This window comes from Ranitomeya variabilis, chromosome 4 (genome assembly GCF_051348905.1).
Source record: "Ranitomeya variabilis isolate aRanVar5 chromosome 4, aRanVar5.hap1, whole genome shotgun sequence".
Classification (NCBI taxonomy): domain Eukaryota; kingdom Metazoa; phylum Chordata; class Amphibia; order Anura; family Dendrobatidae; genus Ranitomeya; species Ranitomeya variabilis.
The window spans coordinates 630496205-630513932 of record NC_135235.1 but is presented as its reverse complement, the minus strand read 5'-3'; the positions used below and the strand labels follow the sequence as shown (position 1 = coordinate 630513932).

Genomic DNA, 17728 nt, shown 5'->3' with positions numbered 1-17728 from the left:
AATGTGATTTTCTGGATTTTTTAGATTCTGTCTCTCACAGTTGAAGTGTACCTACGATAAACATTACAGCCCTCTCCATTCTTTGTAGGTGGGAAAACTCGTTAAATCGGCAGTGTATCAAATACTCATTTTCCCCACTGTATGACTGTTTTGAGCTTCCAGGACCTGTGATGATGTCACAGTCATGTGATCAGTCACATGGAGGGGGAGGAGACAGTCTCCATTTTGCAGGAAGTTTAGGACAGGACACAGCTCCATGTAAGAGAAGACGTCTGCACTGGTGACAGGTAATGAGGGAGCAGGGAGTGTGTGATGGGGGAACGTGACTAAACCCTAATGGGCTGAAGGTCGGGGTCTCTCTAACCCCTAGAATATACAGCGAAGCCTGAAAGGTCGGGAACTCTTTAGAAATATTTCTGAATTAATTTGACCTAAAACTTTATCAGATTCACACACAAGTCCTAAATGTATTTCACTTTCCTGATTAGGCCATTTTATGAGGTAATAACTCTTTATGAGGTAATAACTTTGGAACACTTTAACGGATCCCGCTGATTCTGAGACTGTTTTCTTATGACATATTGTACTTCATGATAGTTGTAAAATTTGTTCAATAAAACGTATGTTTATTTGTGAAAATATCAGAAATTTGGCAAAAATGTATCAATTTTCAAACTTTTAATTTTTATACCCTTAAACCAGAGAGTTATGTCACACAACATAGTTAATAAATAATGTTTCCCACATGTCTTCTTCACATCAGAACAATTTTTGTAGCATATTTTTTTTATTAGGAAGTTATAAGGGTTAAAAGAGGACCAGCAATTTCTCATTTTTCCAGCAAAATTTACAAAACCATTTTTTTAGGGATCACCTTACATTTGAAGAGACTTTGAGGGGTCTGTATGACAGAAAATTCCCAGAAGTGACACCATTCTAAAAACTGCACCCTTCAAGATCATCAAAACCACATTCAACAAGTTTATTAACCCTTCAGGTGCTTCGTAGGAATTTTTAAAATGTGGAAGGAAAAAAATGAACATTTAACTTTTTTCACATAAATTTCACTTTTGCTCCGATTTTTTTTTATTTTCACAAGGGTAACTGGAGATAATGGTCCTAAAAAATTTTGCTGCGATACCTTATGTGTGGTGCAAAACTACTGCTTGGGCGCACGGCAGGGCTCGGAAGGGAAGGAGCACCAGTTGATTTTTAGAATGCAAAATTGGTTGGAATAACTAGCAAACGCCCTGTCGCATTTGCACAGCCCCTGATGTGCCTAAACAGTTAAAAAACAAGTGACCCCATTTTGAAAACTAACCGCCCAGAGAACTTAACTAGAGGTGTGATGAGCATCTTGATCCAGCAGGTGCTTCACAGAATTTTATATGGTTCACCTGTGAAAATGAAAAAAAATACACTTTTCCCACAAAAATGTTGCTTTAGTCCAAATTTTTCATTTTCACAAGGGTAGCAGGAGAAAATTAACCATACAATTTGTGTTTCAATTTGTCCTGAGTACACAGATACCCCATATGTGGTGGAAAACTACTGTTTTGGCACACGGCAGACCTCGGAAGGGAACGAGCACCAATTGAATCCTGGACTCCAATTTTGGCTGGAATAGATTGCAAATTACCCTAACATGCCAAACAGCAGAAACCCCCAAAAGTGACCCCAATTTGAAAACAACACGGTTGAGGAATTCATCTAGCAGTGTAGTGAGCATTTTTAACGCCCAAGCAATTCACACAATTGTATAACATTGGGCTGAGTCAATGGAAAATTTCCATTTTCCTACTAAAATGTTACTTTGGCCTCAAGTTTTCAATTTTCAACAGGGATAATATGAGAAAATGGACCACAAAATATGCAATGCTGTTTCTTCTGGCTGCACCAATACTTCATATGTGGTCGAAAACTACTTTTAAAGGGAACCTGTCACCCCCAAAATCTTAGATGAGCTAAGCCCAGCGGCATCAGGGGCTTATCTACAGCATTCTGTAATGCTGTAGATAAGCCCCCAATGTATCCTGAAATATGACAAAAAGAGGTTAGATTATACTCACCCAGGGGCGGTCCCAATGCGGTCCGGGTCCAGCGCCTCCTATCTTCTTACGATGATGTCCTCTTCTTGTATTCACGCTGTGGCTCCGGCTCCGGCGCACTTTGTCTGCCCTGTTGAGGGCAGAGCAAAGTACTGCAGTGAACAGGTGCCGGGAAAGGTCAGAGAGGCCCGGCGCCTGCGCACTGTAGTACTTTGCTCTGCTCTCAACAGGGCAGACAAAGTACGCCTGCGCCAGAGCCACAGCATGAAGACAAGAAGAGGATGTCATCATATGAAGATAAGAGGCCTGGGACCTGGACCGCGATGCCCTTCAGACCGAACTGCAGCGGGACCGCCCCTGGGTGAGTACAATCTAACCTGTTTTTCTCATCTTTCAGGATACATCGTGGGCTTATCTACAGCATTACAGAATGCTGTAGATAAGCCCCAGATGCCGGTGGGCTTAAGGTACCTTCACATTAAGCGACGCTGCAGCGATACAGACAACGATGCCGATCGCTGCAGCGTCGCTGTTTGGTCGCTGGAGAGCTGTCACACAGACCGCTCTCCAGCGACCAACGATGCCGAGGTCCCCGGGTAACCAGGGTAAACATCGGGTTACTAAGCGCAGGGCCGCACTTAGTAACCCGATGTTTACCCTGGTTACCAGTGTAAAAGTAAAAAAAACAAACACTACATACTCACCTTCGCATCCCCCGGCGTCCGCTTCCTGCACTGACTGAACGCCGGCCCTAACAGCAGAGCGGTGACGTCACCGCTGTGCTGTACTTTCACTTTATGGCCGGCAGTCACAGTCAGTGCAGGAAGCGGACGCCGGGGGACGCGAAGGTGAGTATGTACTGTTTGTTTTTTTTACATTTTACACTGGTAACCAGGGTAAACATCGGGTTACTAAGCACGGCCCTGCACTTAGCAACCCGATGTTTACCCTGGTTACCAGTGTAAAACATTGCTGGCATCATTGCTTTTGCTGTCAAACACGACGATACACGCCGGTCTGACGACCAAATAAAGTTCTGAACTTTCTTCAACGACCAGCGATATTACAGCAGGATCCTGATCGCTGCTGCCTGTCACACTCAACGATATCGCTAGCCAGGACGCTGCAACGTCACGGATCGCTAGCGATATCGTTTAGTGTGAAGGTACCTTTAGCTCATCTTCGATTTTGGGGGTGTCAGGTTCCCTTTAAGGTACAGTTCAGGGCTCCAAAGGGAAGGAGCACCATATTGTAGTGCGCACTTTGCTGGAATGATCTGAGAATGCCATGTCATATTTGGCAGAGCCCCTATGGTGCCAGAATAGCAGATCCCCCATAAGTCACCTCCTTTTGAAAACTGCTCATCTCAATTAATTAATCTAGGGGTGCAGTAATCACAATGACACCACAGATGTGTCAAAGAACCTTTCACCATTGGGCAGTGAAGAAAACATCATTACATTTTTACTACAAAAATTTTGTTTAAGCCCCAGAGTTTACATTGACGCACAATGAAATGGGTAAAAATGGCACCAACATTTGTCACACAATTTCTCATGAACGTGGCAATACTCCATATGTGGTTTTACAGTATTGCTTAGCCACACGTTGAGGTTTGGGTGGGAAGGGGCACTATTTGACTCTTGGTGAAAACATGATCATAGAATAGTTTCCAGGATCCATATACAGACCCCCTAAGTGCCAGAGGAGCAGAATCCCCCCTCAAGCGTCCCCACTTTGGAAACTACACCCCTCTGAGAATTTATCTACAGGTGTAGTGATGATTTTGACTCTTTCCAGAAACGAGCAGCAGTGGATGTAACTGAGTGAAAATTGAAAATCTGCCAGTGTAGTGCCCAGTATGTTGTAGTCACCAGTACTTTGTAATGACCGTACATTGTGCCCGGCTCGTGCTTCTGGAGACATGCACCCGTAAATTAGGGAGGCTCTCATCACTACAGAGATGCCAAACATGGATACTAACTATGGTTTATGCACACTGTGGGGCTCAGAAGGGAGGGGGGCATTTGGATTTGGGAGCGCAGGATTCACTGGATTTCTTTTGGGGGTGCGAGGAATCATATCGCTTTTCCAGAGCCTGTGTGTTACCAGTAACGTGGAAGCCAACTATATTTACTTTAACAGATGATGAACCTAAGTGGAGACCCGCTTTTTTTGTGAATTGAGTTGACACTTTTGTTGGGAACATTTTACATAACATTTGGGATCACATTTATCCTGTGCTATACGCTGAGCACTTACTTTGTAGTTTCCATCTAAATTTACAAGTGAGGTGATTCAGATGAGATCCCCGAGGGATCCATTCACTACAATGTTGCACCGACAAAGAACAAAAAACCGAGAAGTTTCTAGCACTAGTATGAGTTTACAACCCTGAACTTGGATCCTTTACACTACCTTGGTGTTACATACCCCAGAGGCGTATCTAGGGTTTCTGGCACCCGGGGCAAGAATTCATTTTGGCGCCCCCCCCCCCCCAAGGAAATAAGGAAATATGCGATTTTCACACTTAGTCATGTACCCAGGGCCTTATTTGCCACTAGGCACTGGAGGGCACGTGCCTAGGGGCGGGTGGCTGCAGGGGGTGGCACCAAGACAGAGAAGAACTTTTTTTTTTTTTTTTTTTTTAACCTCCCCTTCCCTCCCTCCCTTCGTCAGACAACCCATGAAATGGGTTGAATATTTGGTATTTCCAGGCCTCCGTACCTTGTGAGGTCACACTCATTCCAGTAGCCGCCGTCCATCTTGGATTTCCCTGGTTTCCAGGGACGCTACCAGCCAGAGCGTCCCTGGCTCTGCACACGCCGTTCTTTCACCTTCTCATCCTTCCTGGCTCCGTGCTGCTTCATCGCTCCCCCCTTCTCAGATTACAGCTAGCCACGGCATTGTGTGCACAAACTTGAAGCTTCTTAAAGGTATAGTAACCGAAGTGACTACGTTGCTTCTATTTATCTGCTGCATCACCAATGCTAAATAGGGAAGGATCACATTACTAACACAGCCCAAAGTTGAGTCTTCAGTTCAAAAGTGCCAAACTGCATTGATATACTTCACTGCTCATAGAGCTGAAGATGGGGGGGGGGAGTTTGGTGACAGGGGGGGAGTCTGGAGCTATATACTGGTGACAGGGGAGAGTCTGGAGCAGCTATATACTGGTGACGGGGAATCTGGAGCAGCTATATACTGGTGACGGGGGAGTCTGGAGCAGCTATATACTGGTGACAGGGGGGAGTCTGGAGCTATATACTGGTGAAAGGGGGGAGTCTGGAGCAGCTATATACTGGTGACAGGGGGGAGTCTGCAGCAGCTATATACTGGTGACGGGGGAGTCTGGAGCAGCTATATACTGGTGACGGGGGGGGAGTCTGGAGCAGCTATATACTGGTGACGGGGGAGTCTGGAGCAGCTATATACTGGTGACGGGGGAGTCTGGAGCAGCTATATACTGGTGACGGGGGGGAGTCTGGAGCAGCTATATACTGGTGACGGGGGAGTCTGGAGCAGCTATATACTGGTGACAGGGGGGAGTCTGGAGCAGCTATATACTGGTGACAGAGGGGAGTCTGCAGCAGCTATATACTGGTGACAGAGGGGAGTCTGGAGCAGCTATATACTGGTGACAGAGGGGAGTCTGGAGCAGCTATATACTGGTGACAGAGGGGAGTCTGGAGCAGCTATATACTGGTGACAGGGGAGTCTGGAGCAGCTATATACTGGTGACGGGGGAGTCTGGAGCAGCTATATACTGGTGATGGGGGAGTCTGGAGCAGCTATATACTGGTGACGGGGGAGTCTGGAGCAGCTATATACTGGTGACAGGGGGGAGTCTGGAGCAGCTATATACTGGTGACAGAGGGGAGTCTGCAGCAGCTATATACTGGTGACAGAGGGGAGTCTGGAGCAGCTATATACTGGTGACAGAGGGGAGTCTGGAGCAGCTATATACTGGTGACAGAGGGGAGTCTGGAGCAGCTATATACTGGTGACAGGGGAGTCTGGAGCAGCTATATACTGGTGACGGGGGAGTCTGGAGCAGCTATATACTGGTGATGGGGGAGTCTGGAGCAGCTATATACTGGTGACGGGGAATCTGGAGCTGCTGTATACTGGGGAGGCTGGAGCTGTTTTATACTGGAGAACAGGGGAAGCTCAGACTGGTGCTATGCAGGCTGGCGATTTGGGGGTGGCTGACACTTTAGAATAAGGATTGGGGGGCATATTCCTATAGATGACTTTGAAAAGCTGAGGGTGTTAAAAATACGCTCAAAAGACTGAACCTGTGTACAGCAAGTGCAGACGTTCATTCTTTTAGTGTTTGTTTAGCGCTTTTTAAAGCGTTTTACAGAGTGCATCTGCCTTAAATAGATGTCGTGTGCACAGACTCAGTGTGTGACGTCAGTAAGGGGCGCAACCACAAAAAGTGCCTAGGGCAGCATGAAGGCCAAATACGGCCCTGCATGTACCCACGAGCCTCTCTCCCTAATGCTCTCAATATTCAGTGAAAAACTGAGAGACGCAGGAAGAGAAGCTCGTTGTCACAGGACTATAAGTATGAAAGTCGCATGTGAGTGAAGTGTCCATGTGACGGCTACTGGAACCTGCAGAGCTGAATCCTAACATCGCAGGATTCTGAATTCTCACAACTAATGCACTGCACACTTTTAGGATTCTCCCTTGCCGGTGGACTGTCATGTCAGCACAAGCATGTGATTTGTATACTTCTGACCACATTCCGACTAGACATGCCCGGCCTCACTCAGTTCATTTTCATTGACTGAGGCCACACATGTCTAGTCAGTATGTGACCGCATGTATGTAAATCACCAGCACGAGATAATCCTGACAGTGTGCAGTGCGCACTGTGAGAACACCCCTGACGAAGGACTGTAGGTCCGAAACGCGCGTCGGGGTGCGTTATATTGGACGTGGCGAACCTTGCAGGTAATACCCAGCACATATTAACCTTTTTTCCTTTTTTTTTTTTTCCTGGCACTTGGCATTTTATCTTTACATTGGCATATGATATTTATATTTTGAGATGGCACAAGGCACTTTTTAGCCCTTATATAAAACACACCTTTGGTGTATATGGTTTTTATACCAGAGCGTTTTTGCACTGTTGCACAATTTTTTTGCACTGCTGAGGTTACTGCCATATGCTAATAGGGTCGTCATTATGTATTAGAGCATATATATTAACTGGCTCTGAGTCCTGTATAGCGCACAAATTGTTGATTTATGTTGTTGCCAATTGTATATAATAAAGGCATTTTATAATTTACTTCCTGTATGGTGTTTCTCTGTTGATCTATTATCCGGTTGTTTGGGTTTTCTCTACTGTGAGAACACAGAAGTCTGCAGTCACAAATAATGACTCATTACAAACCTGGACATTCCCTTTAATGCTCCTAACATAAATAAAAACATGAGAATTAGTCAGTATCACACATAACATTTATATCCAGGTACCTTATAGATGACGTCGTCTCTGGAGCCGTTCTCTTTCTTTTTTTCATCTTGTCCAGACCCCATGATGAGTTTTCTCATCCACAGCCGTCTCTGCAGACTTCCATCTTCTCCGCAGAAAATCTCCACATGACGCCCTTAAAGATAGAAGTGTCATTATAATGCTCCTGAATAAAAAATTGCCCTTCACTATATTGTCTGCACAAAATATGACCCCCACACTGTCCCTCTTATGGTACAAGTTCTTTACACTGACCTCTCCTTTCCATACCGGCCCCCCTCTTCACACTGTCCTGTCATACTGTGTCCCCCTATAGAGCCCAGTATTTATACTGTACTCTCATCACACTCCCCCTTCTTGGTATACTGTCCCCTCCTGGCTGTACCCTTACACTGTTCCTTCATGCTACACCCCCACTATTAAGTTTCTATTCTGTGCCCACTTACTTTTCTCCCCCATACTGTCTCCTCACACTGTTCCCCTCCCTCCTCATACTGTCTCCTCTCACATCCCCCTGTTCACCATACTGTCTCCTCATATATTTACCCCCTCACTTTCTATACTGCCTACTCACCTGACTCCCATAATGTGTCTGCACACATCCCATCACACTCACTCCCCGTACTCTGTCCACATACATTTTTCATATCGCTACTCATACTGTGCCCGCATACATTCCCCCGTTCGCTCCCTATACTGTCTGCACCCATCCCCCATACTGTTTCCTCATACATGCCCCCCCATTTCCCCCTTTGCTCTTCATTTTGTGTCCTCAAATCTCCCCACACATTAAATCACCCATCCCCACTCCAAATCTCACCCCACACATAATAAATTCCCCCATCCCCAAATTCTCCCCACACATAATAAATTCCCCTATCTCCACTCAAATTGTCCACACACATATTATTGTCCTCTACCCACCCCATCATTGCTCTCTTCACCACTTCCATCATTGCCTTCTCCGTCACGCCCATCATTGCCCTTTCCACCACATCCATCATTTCCTCCTCCCCCACCATCCCCATCAGCCCTATCATTGCCCTCTCCTCTCCCACCATCCCCATCAGTGGCGTATCTAGGGGGGGGGGGGGCAGCCGGGGCATGTGCATTGAGTCTCCCATTGGGAAAATTGTGGTTTCTGCGATTTATGATGGGCTGCTGCAGACAACCACAGTATGTCACATGGGAATTTACTCTTATTTCTACTGCCATTATAACATAATAGAGGTCGTTATCGATGCGCAGAGAGCTATAATGGCCACCACAGAGAAAGAGATCAGGTTGTCGATATATGGAGACGGGGAGGGACCAGTATCTTCCTATACTGTGGATTGGACGGCTGTCCATTACCCAGGAGCCTTTTGTCTGCAAGGAGTAGGGGTGAAGTAGCTTGCTATACCATGGGTTGGACAGGTCTTCATTACCCAAGGCCCTGTAATCCACAGAGGGGCCAATAGCATGCTGCTACACTGGGGATTTGACAGCTCTCCATTACCCAGGGGGCCGGTTTCTCTCTGATAAGTCTATATCTTCCATATCCACCATTTACCTCTCTGCACAGCCACATTCCCCTGCAGCAACACACACACACATCCCTCTCACCTCTCCTCGCGCTCTGCTGCAGCATCTTCCTCTGACACAGCCGGCCGCTGAATGATGACGTCATCCAGCGGCGCTGTCTGTGTGAGAGGAAGCGCGGGCAGGAAGCAGGAAGACAGATCACTGCAGCTCCGCTGCTATTTTCTCTTGTACGCAGCGGAGCTGCAGGGATTTCTTCCTTCCGGCTGCAGCCACCCTGCAGGGGCCCCCCTCCACCTCCGGGCCCATATGCGGTACGTCCGCACATTTTGGGAGCCGGCGCTCTGCAGCTTCTCTGTGCCGGCTGTCAGCTTGACAGTCGGCACAGAGAACAGCCGACTCCTAGACCAGGGGCGGCAGAATGCAGCCGCCGGGGGAGACACTGCGGACCGCCGAATTAGGCGGCCCGACTGCGCCCCCCTGCCGGCTGCGCCCAGGGCACATGCCCCGGCTGCCCACCCCTAGATACGCCACTGACATACCCTAAAACACATTGGCTAGCATTTACCTTTATATTCTCATGATATGTGTCTGTATAATACTTTTCCATCCTTTGTGGATTTCACATGCTACCCTTGACATCATATATGAACTGCTATATTCCCTTTTGAATTACCATTTATACTTCAGAATTTTTTGGTGTATACTGTATTCATGGTCACATATGTTCCTTTTGTTGCACTTTATTGATATATTTATGTGTACAATTATTCCTCTATAATACCTGCGGCTGTGTTTCTACTTATATCGGATTATTAATTTTAAATGCATATTTTATTACTTTTGTGAGCGCCTTCTGTGCCACCACATGCCCTTGTACTAGTTAATAAAGGAAATTTTATTCACAATATTTCTTTTTTGTCCTGACATTTTGAAACTTCTCTAATTGTGTCTCGGTTTTCTGTTCTTTGTCAGTTTCTCCTGTTTATCCGAGTGGTTTTCTTCCATTTCTGTCCATACTGACACCACTAAGTATTTATAACTTTTATGTACAGATTTATTATAATATTTCTGGTGTCTCCCTTATCCTTGTACATTTATGTTTAACTATAATGAGGCAGCAGAGTTACTCTGAACTCCATCTGGCCTCTGGCCGATGTCATTCTTTTCAGAGGTGCACAGAACTGTGGCTGAGGACTCTTTTATGCACGCCTAAAAAAACACCGCTGGATCACAGGTCAAACGGTTTCCAAAGTGCCTCCATCTGCCTCATTATAGGGAATCTCCCACCTGTGGTTCCGTCTGAATCACAAAAGATTTACACGGAAGCCCTGATGCAAGTACTCAGCATCAAGCGCAGGATAAATGTGAGCCGAGCTTTACTTTTGGCTGCTGTCACACACTAAAAAAGGCTTTTGTTTTTGCAAAACAAAATTTTTACATCACCATATTTTGAGAGCTAAAATTTTTGCTGACACAGTCATGTGAGGGCTTGTTTTTTGCAAGACGAGTTGATGTTTTTATTGGTACCATTTTTGGGCACATCATTTTATTCAACGCTTTCTATTCCGATTTTTGGATGGCAAAATGAACAACAATTCTGGAGTTTTTTTTATTGCCATTTACCGTGTGGATAAATTGATAAGCCAGCTTTATTCTTCAGGTCGGTATGACTACAGCGATACAACATTTTAACAATTTTTTTTAATGTTTTGTTTCCGCTTTTACACAATAAAAACAATTTTATAGGAAAAAGATTTGTTTATGCATTGCTGTTTTCTGAGATGTATACATTTTTTTATTTCTCAGCTGACAGAGTTGTATGGCAGTTACGTTTTTAGCTATTTTATTATTTACATTCGACTTTTTGATCTCATTTTAATTCACTTTTTGTTCACCGATATGATGAAATAGGATAGCTTTTTAAAAAACAATTTCTGTGTTCACTGAAGGGGTTAACTAATGGGACATTTTTATGGGACACATTGTTCCAGATGCTGCAGTACAAAATTCTAAATATGTGTACTTTATTTTTTTTTGTTTTTACATATACAGTATGTGTTTATTGGATTTATATTTTTCTTCTTTTTTTGTTCTCTATTTTGTGATTTTTTTTTTTAAATACATAGACCTCCATATAGTATGATGGTCCCCACATTGCCTTCCATATAGTATAATGCACTTTCCATCATTCTACATATAATATAGTGCACTCTCTATAGTTCTCCAAATATTATAATTCACTCCCCATAGTCCTTCATGTAGTATAATGTACCCCGCATAGTCCTCCATATAATATAATGCACTCCCAGTCCTCCATATAGAATAATGCACCCATAAGGTCCTATATATATTATAATGCACCCCCCTAGTCCTCCATACAGTATAATGCACTTCCCATAGTCCTCCATATTGGAGAATGCACCCCTCATAGTCCTCCATAAAGTATAATGCAACCCCATAGTCCTCCATAGAGTATAATGTTCTCCCATAGTCCTCCATATAGTATAATGCACCCCATAGTCCTCCATACAGTATACTGCATTCAATATAGTTCTCCTTATAGTACAATGCACCCTATAGTCCTCCATATAGTATAATGCACTTCCCATAGTTATTCATACAGTATAATGCACTCCTCAAAGTCCTGTATACAGTATTTTGGCCATTACAATGTATTCACGGATTAAAAAAAAAAATACAATACTCACCTCTCCTTGTTCCCCCACTGCTCCGGTCTCTGCAGCGAGGTTTCTGAAGCACTGCACATCTCAGCACAGCGGGCACCATGTAGTGCGTTGCACTGAAACATCACACGCAAGTGCATCAAGACACCATGACTCCCAGGCGAGCGCACACTGTGTGCTAAGAGAAAAGAATTAGGAATGAATAGAAAATCAGACACAGTGATGCTGCATTCACACCAGAGCAGCTAATCAAGAGGTCAAGGGGCACGATAGTAAGTCTCCACAGAAATATGTATGTCTTATATCAACATAGTAATAAGTAGATATATACAAATTAAATAAAGAGAAACTATTTAAGTGGAGAGAACAAGCACCAGGCAGCAGCATTAGATAGCCTTCTGGTGACATTGACAAAATTAACGCTGTGGGGTGATGACAAAAGTGAACAATATTAGTGAGTGTGAGATATGGAAAATGATATCTACTTGATATAATTTCCTATCTGATGGAATTCTCTGTCAGAAACAGTTTGGCCCAGAATACTTGCTCCAACCTCAGCCTCCCACCCTTACATCTCCCCAGGCAATAAAGAGAAATGAAATGCACCTCAGTCAAAGGGACTTCATTATCCCATGAAGGCACTTCCTTGGAGAGAGCAACCCAATGTTTTTCTTTAATTAACCCAAGGAACAAACCCTTTGAAGCTTACTGCATGGGGGAGCGAAAGGTATAGACCATGTGCCCCAGCAATTATCACCAGGGTGCAAACTCTTGTGCAGAACTGTCTTTCTTTGTTCAACTCAGACACCCTCTGGCACCACAGGTCACAGCAAGGCTCTGAGCTATTGAATCTGGAAAATGACCTATAATAACAGAATGCAATATCTCTGAGCCTAACCGAGCACATAATCGGAATCGGCATTCCTTTCCTCACACGCCCATACCATGCAGCCACCTCCAGAACCTTGCATTATGGAGTTATAAAGCATAGATACCAAGACTTAGACTAGTAAGCTGATGTGTGATATACAGTTTGTACGGAAAGTAGTCAAAGCCCTTTAAATTTTTCACTCTTTGTTTCATTTCTGCCATTTGGTAAATTCAAAAAAGTTTATTTTTTCTCATTAATGTACACTCTGCACACAATCTTGACTGACAAAAACAAATGTAGTAATTTTTGCAAATATATTAAAAACGAAAAGGCGAAATATCACATGGTCACAAGTATTCAGACCCTTTGCTCAGCGTTGAGTAGAAGCATCCTTTTGAGCTACAGTAGTAGAGCCATAAGTCTTCTTTGGAATGATGCAACAAGATTTTCACACCTGGATTTGGGAATCCTCTGCCATTCTTCCTTGCAGATTCTCTCCAGTTCTATCAGGTTGCATGGTGAATATTGGTGGACAGCCATTTCAGGTCTCTCCAGAGATGCTCAATTGGGTTTAGGTCAGGGCTCTGGCTGGGCCCATCAAGAATGGTCACAGAGTTGTTCTGAAGCCACTCCTTTGTTATTTTAGCTGTGTGCTTAGGGCCATTGTCTTGTTGGAAGGTGAACCTTCAGCCAAGTCTGAAGTCCAGAGCACTCGGGAGGAGATTTTCATCCAGGATATCTCTGTACTTGGCCGCATTCATGTTTCCTTCAATAAAAACCAGGCATCCTGTCCCTGCAGCTGAAAAACACCCCCATAGCATGATGCTGCCACCACCATGTTTCACTGTTGGGATTGTATTGGGTAGGTGATGAGCAGTGTCTGGTTTTCTCTTCACATACCACTTAGAATTATCACCAAAAAGGTCTTTCTTCATCTCATCAGACCAGAGAATCTTATTTGGCATAGTCTGGGAGTCCTTTATGTGTTGTTTAGCAAACTCTATGCAGGCTTTCATATGTCTTGCACTGAGGGGAGGCTTCCTTCTGTCCACTCTGCCAAAAAGACCCTACTGTTGGAGGGCTGCAGTGATAGGTGACTTTGTAGAACTTTCTCCCAGCTCCCTACTGCATATTGGGGTTCTTCTTTACCTTTCCCACCAAGGCTCTTCTCCTACCATTGCTCAGTTTGGCTGGACGGCCAGGTCTAGGAAAACTTCTGGTGGTCCCAAACTTGTTCCATTTAGGGATTATGGAGGCCACTGTGCTCTTAGGAACATTGAGTACTGCAGAAATTATACCTGATATACCTTACTGCTACCATTGCTGTAGGCTGAGATGAAGGGGTGCCCGGCGATGCTGCAGGGGTATCCGGCAGTGCTTCGGTTGTTTCGGGTGCTGTTGCGCGGGTCCTGCTGACATTTTGTGAAAGGCTAGAGCCCGCAGTTCCATGGTTTCCTGTGTGTTGGACCCTGGGAAAAGGGGCCATCGGGGGTGGCACATGCGCAGATGGAGATCTCAGCACCAAGATCTCAGTAGATGAGATCTTAGCTCTGAGATTCACAAAATGTCAGCAGGGCCCCCGCAGCACCGGAGATCCCCGCAGCACTGAACACTCGAAGCAGCACCAGAGATCCCCGCAGCAGCACCGGACAATCCCGTAGCACCGGACACCCGAAGCAGCACCGGACACCCGCAGCGACGCATCGCACATCGGAACACCCCCCTCATCCCACCTGCGGCCTGCAGCATCACCCCACACCTGCCTCCTCCAGCAGCGACCCTGGGACCCCACTTCACCGCAGCCACCACCCCCAGTAAGTAATAACATGCATGGATTATAAGAAGCACCACCATTTTATAAAAAAAAATTCCTATTTTTTTCCTGAAAAGTTGGGATGCGTCTTATAATCTGGAGCATTTTATAATCTGATAAATACGGTGCATAATCAAGCAAGGCGACTTGGTCATCACCATTCTTCCCCTTATCTGTGATGCTGGACTGAGGGACACTTGTTAAATATAAAAAGAGGTGATGTGCCCCTGTATAGTCTGAAACAGTAAAGAGGAAGGGGGTCGCAATAGCGCAGTTACCAAAATAACAATTCGTTTACTGTAAGGTAAAATTCTCACCTTTACACATTGTGAGTATGCACAACACATATAGTAAGTATGATAGGAGGGCTGCAGATGGCACCGGACCTGCAACAGATCTTCAACAAATTCTGGATAGGATATTCAAGATGCCGACAATTCCGCGCTCCTCCAAAATCAGGCAAGAAAATCACAGAGTTCAGAAGAGTTGCATACTTTATTCAGGGCTATAAAACTACGCATTTTGTGGACATCCTGTCCACGTCCTCAGGTACATAGCCAATAGATTGGCCCTGAATAAAGTATGCAACTCTTCTGAACTCTGTGATTCCATTGCCTGATTTTGGAGGAGTGCAAAATTGTCAGCATCTTGAATATCCTAACCAGAATTTCTATATAGTCTAACAGAGAGAGACAGCAAAAGATTCTGCCTAGACATCCAAATGTCCAGGGGACCCTACAGGATTGCAGCCAATATATCATGGCCCTATCATGAGGGACAAAGATCTATCATTCTAGAGGGACAACCAAGGGTACCTTGGTCCCAGTGGGAAGAATACAGATCTTCTCCATTGAACCAAGGATAAGTTTGGAGAAAGCCAGGATTGGGACCCGTCGGTCGCCTGGCTCCATGTAGATGTTCGGAGAAGCCAGATTGTGACCCTCTAATTAACTGACCTTGTACCTGAATGGACTGTCAACTTCCTACACTTGTCATTACCTCCTCTCTGCATGCATGACACAGTTGGGGTAGCCAACCCTGGGAGCTCTGAAGTAACAGCTGCCATTATCAGGGCAAGTCAGCGGAAGGGTGAGAGTTTGTAATGTGCACCATCTTGGAGGTATTGTGCTGGGACTCTTCTACAAGTTATCTGCCTGTTCTGTAGTTCAATAAATATTGAATATTGATATTTGCAGATGATACAAAACTATGTAAAGCAGTTAATACAAGAGAAGATAGTATTCTGCTACAGATGGATCTGGATAAGTTGGAAACTTGGGCTGAAAGGTGGCAGATGAGGTTTAACAATGATAAATGTAAGGTTATACACATGGGAAGAAGGAATCAATATCACCATTACACACTGAACGGGAAACCACTGGGTAAATCTGACAGGGAGAAGGACTTGGGGATCCTAGTTAATGATAAACTTAGCTGGAGCAGCCAGTGCCAGGCAGCAGCTGCCAAGGCAAGCAGGATCATGGGGTGCATTAAAAGAGGTCTGGATACACATGATGAGAGCATTATACTGCCTCTGTACAAATCCCTAGTTAGACCGCACATGGAGTACTGTGTCCAGTTTTGGGCACCGGTGCTCAGGAAGGATATAATGGAACTAGAGAGAGTACAAAGGAGGGCAACAAAATTAATAAAGGGGATGGGAGAACTACAATACCCAGATAGATTAGTGAAATTAGGATTATTTAGTCTAGAAAAAAGACGACTGAGGGGCAATCTAATAACCATGTATAAGTATATAAGGGGACAATACAAATATCTCGCTGAGGATCTGTTTATACCAAGGAAGGTGACGGGCACAAGGGGGCATTCTTTGTGTCTGGAGGAGAGAAGGTTTTTCCACCAACATAGAAGAGGATTCTTTACTGTTAGGGCAGTGAGAATCTGGAATTGCTTTCCTGAGGAGGTGGTGATGGCGAACTCAGTCGAGGGGTTCAAGATAGGCCTGGATGTCTTCCTGGAGCAGAACAATATTGTATCATACAATTATTAGGTTCTGTAGAAGGACGTAGATCTGGGGATTTATTATGATGGGATATAGGCTGAACTAGATGGACAAATGTCTTTTTTCGGCCTTACTAACTATGTTACTATGTTACTATGTTATTGCCATACTGTTACCCTCACCCTATGTTGTCTGAGTAGCATTATGCCCACGTTAAAGGGAGAGTGGGCGTTCGGCGTGACAATCCCTGGTCCATGCAGTTTTGGCTAGCGTACCAGGGAGCCCGCCGACCCCACTTGTCACCACAACCACATTTCCTAATCTAAATCATTTGGGCTAATACTGTGCTGCAATCAGGAGGTCACATGTCCTAATCAAAATCATTATCATTTGGGCTAATATTGTTGTGAAGGCAGCAGGATACATTTCCTAATCAAAACTGTCTGGGCTAATATTGTGGTTCATTCACGAGGCCACATTTCATAATCATTTGGACTAAAATTGGGGTGCAGGCAGCAGGCCACATTTCCTAATCAAAATCATTTGGGCTAATATTGTTGTTCAAGCAGCAGGACACATTTCCTAATCAAAATTGTCTGGGCTAATATTGTCGTTGAAGCATGAGGCCACATTTCCTAATAAAAATGGTTTGGACTAATATTGAGAGGCAGGCACGAGCCAAAATTTCCTAATCAAAATTGTTTGGGATAATATTGTTGTGCAGGCACAAGGCCACATTTTCTAATCAAAATCATTTGGGATAATATTGGGTGCAGGCACAAGGCAACAATTCCTAATTGAAATCATTTGGGCTAATATTGGTGTGCAGGCACCAGGCCACATTTCCTAATCAGAATCGTGTGGGCTAATATTGGCGTGCAGGCACACTATCTCATCAAATAAATACTGACTGTTAATTTAGTGACAGGTGACTGACAGATCTGGACATAGGGTTGTGAAACAGTGGGTTAAAAGTGAGGAAAGGTACATCCAACATGAGTGGGGAAAAATCAAGGTCGTGGTGGAAAGGAAAAAGACTTGTGTTCAACATGTAATGGTGGTAATGTTACTGAAAGCTCAACTGAACAAATACTGTCTCATCCTATCCAATGACAGCTGGCAACATCTATTACTGGACGGGCAACTCAACCCCTTTCTTTGGCAGCCACACAGCGGAATGCCTTGTAGATGAGGGCCAGAAAGAGCATGTGGTCCAGTGGATGGCAAGTGCTGAATTAAGTGGCCTCTCCTCCTTTTCCTCTTCCTCACCTTAACATCACACACAGCACAATCCTCAGAGGTGGCTAGCCAATTACCATTGTTTCTTTCTAAGTCCA

General features: G+C 44.7%; 1 protein-coding gene across 4 annotated transcripts in view; it reads left to right on the top strand.

The window, feature by feature from the left end:
* Positions 1–234: 234 nt before the first annotated feature.
* Positions 235–17728, top strand: part of LOC143767295 (uncharacterized) — a 50538-nt gene continuing 33044 nt past the window's right edge. For 3 of the 4 annotated variants that reach the window (XM_077255517.1, XM_077255519.1, XM_077255520.1), the window contains exon 1: positions 235–287. The gene's annotated coding sequence lies outside the window, so the exon portion shown is untranslated. Of the gene's footprint in view, positions 288–11859; positions 12017–17728 lie in introns of those variants that run through there. The other variant, XM_077255518.1, reaches the window with a different exon arrangement.